This window comes from Bombus impatiens, unplaced genomic scaffold (genome assembly GCF_000188095.3).
Source record: "Bombus impatiens unplaced genomic scaffold, BIMP_2.2 scf_0434, whole genome shotgun sequence".
NCBI classification, from domain to species: domain Eukaryota; kingdom Metazoa; phylum Arthropoda; class Insecta; order Hymenoptera; family Apidae; genus Bombus; species Bombus impatiens.
The window spans coordinates 156,791-173,803 of NT_176853.1; the positions used below are offsets into that span (position 1 = coordinate 156,791).

The 17,013-nt window shown below is 42.4% G+C and overlaps 1 protein-coding gene across 2 annotated transcripts in view; it reads right to left on the reverse strand.

The window, feature by feature from the left end:
• Positions 1-17,013, reverse strand: part of LOC100745540 (slit homolog 3 protein) — a 32,761-nt gene that overhangs the window by 6,500 nt on the left and 9,248 nt on the right. Inside the window, exon 1 of one of the 2 annotated variants that reach the window (XM_033321367.1) lies at positions 7,016-7,230. The exons of the other annotated variant lie outside the window; for it this stretch is intronic. The gene's annotated coding sequence lies outside the window, so the exon portion shown is untranslated. Of the gene's footprint in view, positions 1-7,015; positions 7,231-17,013 lie in introns of those variants that run through there. 2 annotated transcript variants of the gene reach the window in all.

Sequence of the window (17,013 nt, forward strand, 5' to 3'; positions counted from 1 at the left end):
TTGTAAAACAAGCATACGCCCGATATATCGTATCAACGTTAATTTCCAGCTTCGTAAGAAATCGTCATCTATCGAGCGGCGTTCTGAAAGACCTTAAAACCTGAAAGAGCTCGAGGCTTAGAGTTATCAAGGATTACAGGTATAATCGAATAAAATATTAAGGCGGATGCATCTTCGGTCGAATGAAATTAAATCTCCGACTTCGTAATATACTTTTTCTTCGAATTCATCGCGCATTCAATACCAAAGCACGCTGATGAAAGAATTCTTATTTTCTTCTAAACGAAAATCAGGACAGACAATTGCAAATACAACTACGACAACTGCGTGATGATAAATTTCTCTTTTAAGGTATCAATCTCTTGCGCGTCCAGCTGCTTCTATTTTACTAATAAAGGCTGGTCGGGTGTTGCTTGATATTCATTTCCAACGCGTGCACAAACTTCTCTCGAATTATCAACGACTGTTAGATAAACGAAACGTTTCCACAAAAAAAAAAGTTACCCGAAGGGGCGCGGTTTAACGAATGGAACGCGGTCGCCGCAATTCTCGCGCTATTTGAAATTTCAATTTCAAATAGTCTGAAATCACGAGCGTTTTTCCGTGAATTCGCGAAATATGCGACAACGGTCGTGAAAGTTGCGTTGGAAATCAGCGAGCGAAATCGGCGAGAAGATTAAACGCGAGTGCAATTTTAGCGAGTGGCAAAGTGCAACGTAGTTGCATCTGGAAATAAAACGGTCAGGAGGAGAGAAAACTGCCGAAAATAACGGCGCAACGAGGCGTCCCGCGATGGAAACAAAAACATCTGAAGGAGACGAGAAGCGGACGGCTGAAAAGACGCCCTTTGTCGCGAGCAAGCAATTTTCCCGGAAATAGCGGTCCATCGGGCACGCCAGAGATTCGTTTTCGAGAACCTCACGGGATCGCGTAGAAAGAGAAGAGAATTTAACGATGCCGATGAATTTCACAGGTTATTTGTTTAATAGCCTAGGAAATCAAAAGACCAGGCGAATTCAACTTCGAATAATCAAATAATTACAATTTGCAAACTGCGCGTTGTTTCGATGTAAATTCCAACGAATCTGCGTGAAAGGTAGAGAAACTGATGGAATTTTGCCGGTGAAAATCGATCCTTGAAAGAACGAAAATTAAATGAGGAACGCATCCGTAACGCGCGCGAAGATTATTAACTGTCTGGCGGCGTAATAAAATAACAAGGATAAGATTTATCCTGAAAGATCTAGAATGTAATTATTTCATTATCGTAAAGTTTCTTGCGTTTCTAATATCGCACGTAAAACAATAATATGTACTTTCAACTTCTCATAGGAAGTAAATATTCTGAATAAATATAAAAATATTATGATACTATGTTTGACAGTTTGACGGACCTCTCTCTTCCGAGTTACACCGTGCAAGGGTTAACCGGCAGCGTTGATCACGCGTGTTTCGCTAATATGTCATTTTTCGACCGGTCGTTTGTGCAATCTCTCGAAATTAGATTTACCGTGGCACTCGTGTCGCTTGGTTTTCAAAGGGAAACCACTTGTACAATCGCGTGTAACAACATTCTATCGAGCGTAAAATAGTTTTTATTCCAGTAACGTTCCGTGTAAATTTGTCATGATGATGTAACAGTATCGTGGATTGTCGAGCATACAAAGTCTTTTCGCGAAAGTCATCTCGTTTGGAAAATCCGTGCAATTTCTGCAGGGGCAACCGTTCGATTGCGACCGGTTTTGTCCGTGTAAATGACAAAAGGCGAACTCGGCCTGGCCACGCTTTTAACCTTGAAACCGTAACAAGAGACTCGCGATTGGCTCTCGAGTTTGGTCCAGACTAGCGTTCGAGATTCCTTTCTCTCCGAACTAGAAGAAAAAGAGAAAAGAGGGCCGAGAAAAAGAGAAGAAATGAAAGTGGAAGGTCGGCAGTGGCGAAAGGCAAACCATCACGGATGGAAAGGGAGGCCAGCTAGTACGGAGAATTGGTATTTCGTCAAAAATTCAGTTGCCGGTGACCCGTTCCCTTTCCTCTCTCCTTTCGTTCCGTGCAAACATTGGGAACAGATATTTTCCGAGCAAACAGTCGTAGTTCTGTCGTAACTCCCATTAACCGGTTGGTTCTTCCGTAGCTGCAGTTTCTAGAGAAAATAAATTAAACGAGAGCGAGCCGAGTGTCACGCTAGCACTCGATATTCGTCGGAACATAGCGCCATCAACGATCGCGTCTCTTCCTCGCTAAAGTTTTTCCAATCTTCCCTCGAGAGAGAACCTCCAAATTCTCGCGATCTTCGAGCCACATAACAGAAATATTTGCACCGGTAGCTACCACGTTTGTTTTCCTCGTTTATTGCGTGTCCTGGATCGCGTCACGTTTCCTGACCCCTTGTCGAACGCGTTCGTGGTCCTCGAAAGACACTCGGAATGCTCGCGCGTTTCAGCTCGTTTCTTATCTTGGTAACGTGTCGAAGAGAGGGAATCGAAATCAGGAGAATAAATGCCAGAGGCTTTACGCGGAGAACATGAGACGAACGAATGATTACGCGGCGACTAGACCAAAAGAAAAACAGAGACAGAGAGAAAGGAAGGCGGGGGAGGGGCAAGTGCTAGCTGTTTATCGGGTCGAGGTCAGATATAGTACAACTTATGGGATTTTTCTCTGCGTCGATAATTAAAAAAAGACCAATCTTCTTACTAAAATCTTCGTGCAGGACCGACCGCAATGATCGAAATAAGCAAAGTTTTTCTCCGTTCAAACGAAGGATGAAACCGTCAGCTTGTTCGAGAGTTCGCCTTTTGCCCTGCTCCCTTCTCCATTATTCCGACCGAGAAAGGAGTTTCGTGAACAAGTAAACTCTCTAATAAAGAATCAAACTTCCGGATGTGTTCTTTGGAGATAGTAAGGGCGAGTGAGAGTTATTTCGAGGTATCGATTAAATCATTTTTCCCCCTCGAGCCAACTTTTTTGATACGAATCGACGGAGGCGATATTTAACAAGCGCCTAAAACCCATTTCTTTCACACGAGCCCTACTCTAATATTAATTATTCTCTTTCTTCTTCTTACCACATTGTTCGTTAGGTTCGCAATTACAATTTCTTTCTTCGTCGAATGGGAGACTCTGCATAATACTGGCGCAATTTCGTCACGTACGATGAACCTAAGAAAGCGTGGCAGAGAATTTTTCACCGCTAATGCAGGATAGATATCGATCACGGAGGTACGTACTTGCAACCAGAAACGTGCACGGTAGTCCATAGATCGAAGGATGAATTTGATCACGCGTCAGGTACTCTGTCAACAGTTGGTATATACCATAGAGCGGATTTTCGGATTGCCGCCACTCGTATAAATCGAAGGTATAGGAATTAATTAAAAGTGCCCGTTGAAAATACTGAAGCGAATCAGGTTAATAAGATACACAAGCAAATAACGCCGCTACAATCCTTCGTGATTTCGGATTTCGACGCACGATGCGTATATTGCTCGGTTCGTACCGAGAATCTGCATTAGCACCTCGGTGAACTGCGAAGGCTAGCTTATTATGAGACATAGATCGAAAAAGGCCACGAAATAAAGAAACCGTCTCTCGAGGAACGTTAATCTGAACCGCCCATGCGGCAAACTTGTGAAAATTCTAAAAACTTTAATGCCAAAGCACTTGATCGCCGCTTATCGTATAAAATTCCATCAATTTTCTCTACCTTCTGTTTCGCGAAGTTAATCGATTTGAAAATAATAAAAAATTTATCTTTCGATGAAAAATCATTTTGTTTGGCGAATTATATTATTCGACGTCGCAAAAAATATGTATGTACACGCCGGAAGAAAAGAGTATTGCGCTGCTATTTCATGCATCGGATACAGTGCTTTGCGCGAGGCGAAAAGCAAAACTGTGGCGGGGGCAGACTTTTTCAGCAAAGCCGACGCGATTGACGAAACACGGGACAACAGCACCCCGAACCTCGCGGTGAGAATTAACCAGGCCGAGACTCGCGATTAACGCTCGAAGCAATAGGATTAGCTGCCTTTTCCAACCAGCTTTGTTTCGCGTTCTCGTTTACACGAACGAGGGCACCAGAGCAAACAGAGGAGAACAGGTGACGGTAACTTACGGATAATTTAATTTGTCAGAGTTGTACGATCTCGTAGCTTTTGTTGATGAGAAGATATGAAAAATATTAACGAGTAAAAACACAGGCTACGTGCTTGGTTTGATTCGTTTTTCTCGTTTCCATTATTATTAACGGTGCAACGAGCGGCAGCGCGCGATGGAAAAGAGAGATGGACGAAAAGGGAACGCAAAACACTACCTTTGGGAGAATTCGTTGTGAGACCGATGAGAGAAACGGTATACGTACGTTTATCCACCACCATAATTCAAAGCCACCGTGTGAACTTGTGTTTTATTCTCACGAAGCACTCTGTTTCTCAAAACCGACGACGTTATCTTAACACGGATAACGTAAACGCAAACGTTCGAGTTAAGCTGTAACACCGCGCGACGATGGTATTACAGCGAAAAAATTTTGTCCTTCACATGTCGAATTTCGCGAAGCAAAACCTGATTCCTGATTCGATTCTTAGATGGTCGTTCATCACGAGACATCGATACATATACGTATGTATGTCGTATCCGAGACTCGCGTGCACGTATATGCCGTACGTTTTCGAACGATCGTGATAAACAGTCTGAAAATGTCCTCTAATAAGATCTATGTGCCAACTGTCCAAAACCGATTTAACGTCTGCACGGTTTCGAACGTCGACGGCAGTTATCAAGTAGGTTGGTCCGGACGGACCGTTTCGCTCCCCCAACTTTTCTTCTTTAAAGGCTAGTCAGAAAGTTTAGATAATCCTTGGAAGATTTAAACGAACACGAAAGTCGGTCGCGGAGGTGATTTCAAACGACGAATTAACTCGTTATATTCGTTCGACAGGTTAAATTGGGGATCGAGCTTGAGAGCTGAAAGTTGAAAGGCGTCACTCACAGGCTTAAGAGTATCTTCTAACGGGACGAGGAATCAAATCTTTTCTAGCCGCTTTAACGACGTCTTTCGCAACGCGCTCTAACACGAGCGCGATGCGCGGGTGGTAAATAGCGAGATTAAACGCGGTCGTAACCTCGAAAGCATCGTCGAAAGCAGCACGGCGGCGGCACTAATCCAGCGAACACCGATTGCGCGAGATCCATTGAATATTTATGAAAACGAAATACTTCGACGACATATCGAGTCGACGCCCACGCGTCTCTGTATTCTTTCTCTGTTCGCCTCGTCGCGGCCCTTTCGTCGAAGATTTCGTTTCACCTCCTTCGCTCGATTCCTTGACTAGATTAAGGACAAGATAAAAATAAAAGGCAATTGAAAAAATCAGGACAAAGAGTAGAAACTTTTCGATATCGAGTGTTGCGACGTGACACGTGCTCCTAGAGTTTACTCTTTCTTATTCAACTGCGGTGCGAGTTCGACGCACACATGCTACCACTGCTAGCCAATTCAACGGATCCATATACGTGTACGTAGATGGTGCGTTTAAGTTCGCGGTACGAACGAAGTTAGGCAATTTTTATAACTCAAAATAAGAGGAAAATCTAGATTAACGCAACATTTCTTTGGAGGTGTCAGTTTCGAGAATTAACAGAAGGTTATTCTATATGTACAATTAAGTCGAAAATACGGAATAAAGTTCGAGAGAATCGTGTTTAAACGGGTTTAGTTAATAATTTTTCAATTCAAACTCGATTTTTCTCGAAAACGTTTTCTTCTATATTTTCGATATATTTTCGCACGTAGAATAATTAATCGAATACACTATACAGTACAAATACAAGTATACGCGGTTTACTTGACAAGTTTTTACGCAACGTGATTTTTTTATTCTTAATTTTTGTCTTATTTCGAGCCATAGAATCTCGCTGACTTCGCTTATGCCACGAATTTAGGCCCACGACGCGTATAGCGACGTCGGTCGAAGATTTGTCTGGTGTACGAACCTGTGGTAAATTTCTCTGCAATACATTTGACTTTTATTTTTTTCCGAACTTCCAAACGACCAAATATTTAACCGCGCCGGCGCGAACGAAAAATAAATCAAGGTCGATTTTTCAGGAGATCGAGGAAAGCCATGGAAAAATAGAGGGAATTAGAAGGAGTATTTATCGAAATGGTCTCGAACGGGGCTTGCCTTGGAGGGCGTGCATAATAGCAAGAGCAGCGACAAAAGCGAAAGGCCTGTTCCTTTTCCGACGCTAGAGCAAAGCCCCGTGTGTCGCGAAGAGAGAGAGAGGTTGGACGGCAAAGAAGGAAAATGGGCGGGAAACACGGCCGCTCCTCCCGCAGCCTGGCCAAACGACTTAATGGCCAGTTATGAACTTTCTTCATCTAAGTTTCGAGTACTTTTTTGCGTATAAATTGAAATTTTTATCGAGCATTCCGTGTTCCTTAACGAGCGTCTCTTAGCACTTTCTGCTCGAGAAGTTTCGCGATCCGCGCGATCAGTCACGGTAGCGAACTCGGTGGTAACGCGCCAATTCGCCTTGCAAAACGAGCTTTATACAGTTTCCTGTTTTGCGATTCGTTCCAAGATCTACCAAATACGAGACTCTTGAATTTCCGAGACTCGTTAGGTGGTTCGGTCTTTGTGCCTCTCAAACATTTCGTTGAGAGAATTTGAAACAGACGTTACGTTTGCCAACACCTCCTCTATCCTAACAATTTTCAATCTTCTCCATCTCACGACATACGTAAATTAATTACAAAATTTTGCGACATCCCAAAAGACATATCGCATTTAATTGGGTACCGTACATTCACACCGTCTGTTGCGCATATGTAGTTAGGTATCGCGTGTTTTCGAAACTCGGCACATCGGTTGTAAATCGAGGCCCTATCGCACAAAAATCACGTGGTATCCAAAGATCGATGGGCAATTTCTTGCTCGATCGGTTCTGTCAGGATCAGAGTAGGACATTCTGGCCGCGCTAAACGGCCAAACGCGAGACTCTCGATTACCTCTCTCCTTATTTTCGGCCGCTTTCAACTCGGAAGTCGTTCTTCTTCTTTCTTTCCTGATAGCTGCTTGTCTAGACGCATCTCGTCCCGCCGACTGCGCACTTGTTCGCGCACGAAAGCTTCCCCTTAGCCCGGAAACGAAGCACACGCTCGTGATACGTGCTCGCTTCGTGTATCTTCCTAAAAATAACAACCACTTCTCCCGTTCTACGTCGCAGCACGGAACTTCACTGATTTTATTTATTTGATCCGTGCCGTCCGATCGCATCGACCTCGAAACTCGCTCGACGCCTCCACAAAATCGCTGAAACTCATCCCGCAACACGATTTCCTTTACGATCGACGGAGCTTCCCTTTCTCTCTCTCTCTCTCTCTCTCTCTCGCTCTCTCGTCCTTCGTTCTTCTTTGCTTTGTCATTCATGCGATTTAAAACTCCTGGGAACGGCAAAGTTACGCGAAGGATTTTCAATTACTTTCGAGAAACGCGTTTAAAGGTACCTTTGTAGGTAACGCATGCTCGCCCGCTAAAATTCGAGGGAAAAGATCGTAGAGAGGTTGCGGTATCTCCGAGATATTCCGTCGCGTGGAATCCGAGGAAAAATTTGACGCGAGTTCGCAGGCAGCGGCGAGGCGAAGCACAGCGAAAATCGAGCTTCGAAATAGTCGGATCAGGGTGTCAGGAGTGCAAGAGTAGCCGGGATTAAACGCGATTAATCACCGCGGTCTCTGAAAACAGATGGACGATGTGGCTGCGAACAGACGGAGAAAAAAAAGAAACGGGGCTGGCATTTTCGGTGATTTTACAGAAGCCGGAGCAGCCTCGACATGTCCCGGAATCGTTGGGCGGAATTTATGGACCGCCTAGTTCCTGGCCCAGAAAACAACTACCGCGAAAATAACGCCGAAGCTCCGTTGGTCTTTCCTTTTCTCGAGATCTCGTAATTTCGTCAGATGGACTTGATGGAGCGAGAACTTCCATCGTTCGTGCAGTCACCAACATCGCCGACAGGCATCGTGTACTTCGGCTAAGTAATCAAAGAACGATATTTCAGGAGTGGGTCAAGTTTAACTGTAGTTTATGCTTGCTCGATGTTGCTGCTATTGCTGGGTCTCTATAAATTCGGGACTTTGTCTCAGCGTTCCCTCCCTCGACCGTCGCCGAAACAGACGCAAAGAATCGATGGATTAAGGGGACGGGCTTCGTTACCAAGTTTCGAACAAACTTCTCCGTTTACACTACTTCGCTTTAATACAATGTGCTTGTTTGCAGGAAGCGAAGTACGGGTAGGTACATATTCGCAGGACAAAAGGAGACGAACGATACGACACCGAAAAGGATTTAATTCTGGTAGATGCACGGATGCATCGCGATGACTTCTTAGACGAGGTAATCCTTGTCGATCCACGAGCGTTCCTAGGTAATCGGAAACCGCGTTTACATAAGATCGGCGCTTTTACAAAGGCAAGCAGGAAACCGAGCAGATCATTGCGATACGAATAGCTTTAGATACAACGAGTAATTGTTTCAGTTGTAGATATGTAGGTGATTTCGAAAGGCACCAGTGGCCGATCGAGACGAAATTTGGTGAATATCGTGACACGAGATAGTAATTAATTGTAACGTTGTACAATTAGAAGTGAAATATAAAATCTTAACTACAAAATGCATCAAATCATACATTCGAACGATATAGATCTCTACATCTCTGATAGACGGGCAGAAGATTTATTAATTAGAATTATTCAGAGTCAGGTCAGAATTATTAATTGCGCAGGGAAGCATTTATACTATTCAAAGTGCAATGTAAACTTAGCTATTATATTTTGGAATCTCGGAAAAATTGAAATTGACTCGCATTAGTAGAATCATAAGAAAGTAACGTAGAAAATACTAGCGTACTTATCCTGTTGACCAAAATTTGACTTATACGCCTTCTCGTCAGAGATATACGAAATAGATACCGAATTTAAGGTTTTATATTTCAGGTCTTCCGTCTGGCACAATGATACCTACCAAATTTCGTCCCGATCTGCATTGGTAATAATATCCATTGTTTCGTCCTGCTTTTCTAACGAAGAAAGCTCCTCGAATCCCGCGTGCTTTCAAGGCTTTATATTAATGTTAATTTCGAGCCAAACTGCTCCTTCCTGATCTTTTGTTTCGATACAGCACATGGAGAGTAGAGCACACTTTATATATCTGTAGACAAAATACATGCAAAGCGTGATATAGAAAAAGTAATATTCCTGACGGATTAAATTTCTACATGTTACGCGAATACCTTGGCTCCGATGTCTAAATCGCGCGCTATCGACGCGCCTATGGAATTTCCAGCTCGAGTTATGCCATCCATATACTACGTCAAGGTGGGATTTTTGACGTATATATTTGACGTAAATACGACAGAAAATCGTTCAAAACATATTTCTCCGACGTATTGGCGTACTAGCGTCCGTTTCTCTGGTAGGAAATCCTTACGCGTGGAACTATGTCTAGCCCAAAGTAATTAACACGTGCGTTCAGACGCATACATTTGACGGTTCTAAAAATCACACCTTTAAATAGCCAGCCTCTCACCAGTGTTAAATGATTAACCCTTTCGCTATCACGTGTTACACATATACGACGCATATGCCTCACCGTTACACGTATGTCACACATTCTAAAAGCCGCTTGGATTGTCTACTTGTCATCTTTTATCACTGTATAAGCAAAAATATATGTTATATTACGTAAGACGTTGAAAATTTGAAACTTGTACTGCGTACAGAGGCTTCTTCTTTAATCGGCAATAGCGAAAGCTTCTGTTAACGATAAGTATAATATAGGTATTATATACTTTGCATTCGATTGAATATCTCTCTAATAATCGATGCCTCTTTCCAATCAGTCGTTAATTCTAAATCTTTCACTTTCGGAAGTAAGTAAACTCGCACCGCGACAATATACGTTTATCACAATGTACATAAATACACGTATAGTATGGAAGTAGGATCGATGTTTATATCCCAAATGCCAACACCCGACTTTGCGTATATCCTTCTGGAATCTACCGAGGCATTCGCGAATTTATACGGAATGCAAGATACAGGAAACTCCACGGTGGAATTCGTTAATCGAGGGTTTAAAGGTGTGCCACCCACGGTCTTCCTGCCAAACTGGCACGATATTGTCTGGTCGCGTACAAATCGTGTTTTTTCGAGGGTGTGACGCGTTACACCGAGAGATAGCCGTGGTTTTCGGGCCAGTTATCGTAAAATCGTTCTCGTTTCGACGATGAGCTAGACTCGGAACCACTTTAGTTACCAGAAAATTGCATTTTTGCTTTCCATATTGCAACACACAACGATCCCCGTTTTTATCATCGACGAGGGTCGCGCCCTTTTTAAATTCGAATCGATTCACTGGAATAAATAAAAACCCCAGCAAAATGCAAATTATCGATGTCACAGCGTGTCAGAAAGTGCACGAGATATGTATAATGTATAACGCCAGAGATGGCGTTCGATAACGAACGATGCGCCGTGCAAATTACGAACGCTGATGACGATAAATCAAAGAAGGTGCCACAGCGCTTTTTCCTCCGGGCTTTCTAACTCTCGCGATTGTATAAGGTCGTGAATCGGATATTCGTCGATCTGGCGTTCTTTTTCAGGCTATTGTTTCACAGGAGGACAAGCATCGAAGACGAGTCGTCGTCGATCGCGATAACAGGCATCGTTTACAGGGAACGAGAAACGACGAATCATCCGGTGCACTATAATCGTCCACGAAATCGTCAGAGTTCCTGACGATGGAAAAAAATTCTATCGCCTTGTTAATTGACGCGCGACGTCCTAGTAAGTAGTTTCGGATGATCGTCCATTCTTATCGTGGATAGATCGAACGAGAATCGACTTCTTTAAGAGTTTCCTAGAATGGAAGAAACGATGTTCTTGTATCGGAGAGAACAGAGATCCGCCACGCAGTCGTAAATCTCTTTTCCTCTGGCTGGTAAGTCGTTGTACGATCGGTATCACGACGTATCACGGGGGCGAGGTCGAATCCTCGTAGGAGGAAGTAGATGATCCGTGACGAAATCGTTCACTGGTCTTCGGCTATGGTCGAGCCTACCCACGTAACTCCTTTCGGTGACACTGACTTTCGTATCGATTATGTAACAATTAGTTCACGATACCGGGCAAACTAGTTTCCTGCTCTAGATACGGTAACGGCTGACCTGTTCTCGATCGAAAGAAATCCAAGGCGCATGATACGATCGCGAGGTTAGCCGCGTTTCATTGTGTTCTCCTTACGATCCGATAGGCACAACAGTAGCAAACCAAGATGCATCCGTTCTGTGAACTAGTTCAACGTTAGATCCGAACGTCCTTTCTCGTTAAAGAATTTGACGACTCTTCTTGAACAATTCCTCTGGTCACTTCTCCTCGTGGACCTATCCGTTGTATTATGTATACCTTTCCCGGTTACAAAGAGAATTCTCTATTAGGAGAACGTGGCGTTTAAATCCTTGAAACCTGTATACGTACCAGGTTCGTACGGATGCCCGAAGAACTCTTGAGATTTGACGAGAAATGCTCTTATCCCGCTCTTCCATCCGGATCAAAGTTCATTTCCGACGATTTTCCAGCCAGTTTTCGCTCGCGAAGCGAAACACCTTCGACAAGGCCTGTCGCGAGATTTTCCTTATCGTGGTTGTTATAGAAAATCCTATTATCAGGTAGGCGACGGGTTTGTTGAAAGAGAGGAAGGGAAGAAACGGAAAGAAAGAGAGGGAAAGAGAGAGAGAAGGAAGCGGCGGTGGTCGGCGCAATATGCCGAGCTACTTCGTCCGGAAATAATGTGGAAACGGCAAATATTATTTTAACCGTCGATTTATAGAGTGGGCCCGTCACTCTGACGAGAACCAAGCATTGTTGTTTCCTAACTTGTTTCAACGTTCGGCCGGCGCACGCGCGCTCCGCTTCCTTTCCAAACCCGCTAATTATAAACAGCTGCGAGTCCACCATTTCTCTTCCGTCCGTTTCCGCAAAAACCTATCCGTCGCGATCGATGACGAGAAGTAAGAAAAAAAGCAAACTACGTTCTCGATGTTTCGTTCAAAAAATCCTTCGCTTTCTTTTTCTTCCAAATATAGACATTTGGCGGACCTCCGCCACACACAAAAGGATCGACGCGAATTTAAATCAACAGCGGAAATTTGATTAATATCAAGCGGACAGAGTTGCTCAAAACCGTGAATAATGATCGCGTTGCAAAGGGTGCGCTGCAAGCGTGCAAAAAGGAAACTTTATCGCGCGTAAAAATAATGCAGCGAGCAGAGGCTGTAAAAGAGTGGACGTCCAAATCCTTTAACGAAATGGGCTGCATAAAATCTGCATAAAGTACGTGTAGTTTGTAACGGGTGTAATTCACTCGACCGCGTATACGAACGACGAATAATAATTCATGCTTTTTCATAAATATAGCGAGCTCTGTGGAGGGACGTTCTCCGATCCGGTGAAAGACTGATGCAAATTCGATTTGTTTGTCATTTTAATTCTATTCATAACTCAAAAATTCTGCAAACGTTCTCCGGGGAAAGGACGACACACGTTCATAAGTTGAAAACTTCTACAACGCGTTTTAATTCGAAATTTCTTTTGTTCCGTATTTCGAAATCCGCGCAAATGTGTATCGCCGATAATAATCAACCATTCATCGCAAATATCGCAAATTGTTGAGAACGATTTTGTTTTTGTTCTCCTCTTTCGCTTTTTCCTCTGCGTGTTGTATTTGATCTGCCTGTATCGTAATATACCGCGCAAACAAGCATAAATAAATAAACATACCCGTGTGTAAACAAACGTACGCATAATGTTTGATAGAATATCCGATCGCGTCAGAAACTCCAGTGGCAAAACAAAGCTGTGCTTTGAATTGTGACCCGATTTGTCACGTCAGACTCTTTCGAGTTTCTTCCATCGTTTGATAAAAAAAAGCAAGGAAAAAAGGGAAACAGAAGTGTAATGAAATTGTTTTCGGCCGATGGTCGATCCGTAAGAGGACAAAAAGATCGGTTCGCGAGCGGCACAGAAAATTAATAAGAATCACCGGGTCGTGAATAATTCTGCAAAGTTCGATCCTTGAAAGTTTAAAAGCTACTGACGAAGAAAAAGCGTGGAGAAGTTTCGAGAAGCCGACAACTTTACCGAAGCGATCAGCTCTAATAGAAATATTTCGATCCACGAAAACTCTTACGGTTGAACTGGGAATCGAATACTCGAATATATTCAGAAGTACCAGGAAAGAGGGGGCAGGAGGGGGAGCTCCGTTTAGCTAATAGACATCTTCGTAGATTAATAAAACATATGGTAACATCTACTTATTTACAATATTTACGTACAAATTATATTTATCTATAACAAGTATTAACTTGTTACAAATAATTAGCCATGTTACTGCGCCACGCCAGAAAAATTACTGAAAATTCTCAACGCGAGAATTGATTGTAATTTTAATAAATAATTAAAAAAAAAATACAGGTGAAAGAGAATAACGAGCAATTAGACTAGTTCGATCGACACAAATAGTCATTCCTCTAGCGAAAGAGAAAGGAAGGAAAGAAAAAAGCGAAAAAAGGCGAAAGTCTATATACACCTACCAAATTTTGTGTCTGGCTTACCAAAGGAATTAAAGATGCACTCTTTATCAGAAAATTATTTATACTTATATATAATACAATTATTACTCATGTATGTTTAAAGAGAATTAAACAAATGAAAACATTTTACTCACAAATCTCGGGATAAAACTGCAGCAGAGCTTTAATTTGTTCAACGTCAGGAAAATAGCGGTCATTATTGATACTTACGTACGAGATATTTACTGACAAATGCATATATTACAAGAAGAAAATGTCATAATTGCCGTATTATCTGCACGAATATTTTTAGTACATTAACGCACATATTGTTAAAGCGTAACATAATTTAGTCGCTTTTGTCTTTATCAAGAAAATAATGTAATTTTTATAACATTGTATTTTATATTGTTTTTTTACTTCTTTTTTTTTAATAACGATGAAACCGAATAAATCACGCTGCACTTTAATAATATACGCGTTAATGTGCTAAAGAAATTCATAAAGCTAATGTTTCAAATGTAACATATTACACATAGAGAGCGTAAGCTTTATGACCAACTGGATATAGAGGTTCCGAGATTCTTGCGTTATTTAATCTACGAATAACTCAAGTTGCACGTACATACAGCAGAATATTTGGTCTATCGAAATGGGAACACGGTTTCCCTGCTTTCAACGTACCACACACTATTCGTTTTTACGTTTCAAAACTGCTAACAGCTACTCGAAGGATCTAATAAGAGCTTCTTTACTGCTTTCATTTCTGCAGCAAAATTGCTTCGCCGCCTGTAACAATGTCCAGTTACCGATTTGATTTTTCTTGCACGCGTTTCCCTCCCATGGGAAAAACTGTGACACGTTCGCCCGTCGTTTCGCCTACGATAATTGCAATATTACTGGCTCACGCGTCACGAAAACTCTCTCTCGAGAGATAAACGATCGTACGAAACGCTTCTTTTTCCTCGCATCGTCGACAATTCTACGTTTCACCTGAACGAACATTTGATTCGCTTCAAAGAGTAATTGAAAGTAATTACTTCGCTGGAACCTCGATATTTCACCGACGACGAATCGTGCGTAAAACAATAGGAAAAAAGGACACGCGATCGCATGCTAAGACCGAGCAACGTTTATCGTTCTCACTGTGCAACGTCGGTTATCCGACCATCAATTATCTAAACCCCCAATTACACGGAAGCTAGTCTCGCGACTGTTAATTATCCAGATGTACGATTAGAAAATCTTGCAATTTAGATATGGAAACGCATTTCTATCTACATGTATAGATACGATGTACGTAGATGCCGACTTATTAACCTAAAGTGTTCCCCGATTTGCACGTACGATCAGCATTATGATTTGTGTAATTTTAAAATTAAGCAAGGAACGTGATCATACGCGTAAAATTCAAAGAGAGAGGCCGGTTATTTTGAGGAGAACAGCACGCCTGCTTTTAAAATTCATTGATAGGGACGCATAAACAAAGACATCAGCAGCCTATTAATTCATAGACATCAGAAGGTATGAATCATGTGCCACAAGTCGTTCATTTTGAATATACAAGGTAATTTCGTCGCTCCACCCAATGAAATCGGATATCGTTTTAAAAATTACTCGACGCAGTAATTTCCTTGGAATGTAGAGTGGCAACAAGAAAAAACCAATTTAAAGAGAACTGGTTTTACCTTTATAGATAGACTATCTCTATTTAAACCTGCTACGTTCCTTCGACCATTCTCGATACAATTACGTTTCTTTTAAAGTTAAAAACTACCTTCGGTTTGGAGAAAATGTAAAAAAGAAAGGTTTATTTGTACCCGTCATTCCTTGTTTCAGTTTCACGCTGAACATCTTGAAACGTTGCACGTTCTTCTCGCTTGTTAAAATGAGAGCAAGATTGAAATATAAAAATTCGAAGAGCGTAACAGAATTAAGAGACGCCATCGAAGGAGATTTTTCTTGACCCCGTGGAATCAAGGAATCTCGCGCAATAGAACGGATAGACATCACCGATGGCATCCCTAAAGGCGAGGCTTGTCATTAGAGACACGACGAAACAACGTCTCTGGAGAAACGTTTGACGTGTGCCCGATGAATCGCGGCACATGAAACCAGAGCACAGAGGCTCACAAAGCTCTCGCGAGCGATTTCTCATTCATCTTCGGCGAAGCTTCATAAATATTCTCGAGCTTCGCGGATATTGTGCACGTGTGTATCCATTGCCGAGTTCTCATCCGACTTGGACAAATGAACCGGTGGAATTTCGTGCTACGGCTCCCCATTCGTTCTTTCTTCTCTGTATACGCATCGACCGACGTGAAAGGCCACCCTAAAAGCTCTATCCAACTCCTTCGTGGAATCACCGCTTTTCGAAATTCATTCGACACGACGCGCACGATTGTCACGACAGTTTATGCAGCGTGTGTTATGAATCTCGCCTGCGCGTATGCCACCCCCGATTTTCACGGGCGTATCCTGCCGATTCGACACGTCCATTTGACGCGTTGCTTCCAGCTTTTAAGTTAAACAATCTGTTCGATCGACTAAGAACGTGCAAGAGATAGAGAGAGAGAGAGAGAGAGAGAGAGTAAACATCGAGCAAGAGAAATCAATAGAAAATCAATCGTGAAAAAGGAGAATCCGTGGTTAATATAATAGAATTTTATAAGAGCATGGGAAGAGCTCTGAGATAAGACATAATCGGCTCGATTGCAATTGTAGCGGCACTCGACAGCAAACGTTCCAACGGTTTCTGTCCCGTGGCTCGCTACACAAAGACCCTATCCTTCGGACAAGATTTTTTTTTTTTATTTATTTCCTTGTTGAAATTACAATCGATTCTCGCGTTGAGAATTTTCAGTAATTTTTCTGGCGTGGCGCAGTGAGATGGCTGTTTATTTACAATAAGTTAATACTTATTATAGACAGGTATAATTTATAAGTATTATAAGTAAGTGCATATGTTTAATTTGGATAACTAAGTGAATCTAGCTTTTAGGTCTAGCGGCCTCTTCAGCCTGCGAATCTGGTCCGTCGTATCAAGTAGTCCAGTGATTAGGGGGTTTCGGTGTTTGTTGACTCTTTTGCTATATCTGTCGCTATATTTTGCTATTTCCTCTTTGACTGTGGGTATCTTGAGGTCGCGATGGATGGTTTCGTTGGTAACATACCAAGGTGCGTCTATTAAGGATCTTAGCGTTTTCGATTGGAAGCGTTATAGTATTTCGATGTTGGAGTTACTTGCTGTTCCCCATAGTTGGATTCCGTAGGTCCAGACAGGTTTTATTACGGTCTTGTAGAGGGTAATTTTATTCTGTATGTTTAGTTTGGAGCGTCGGCCCGTGAGCCAATAGAGTTTTTTTAGTTTGTCCT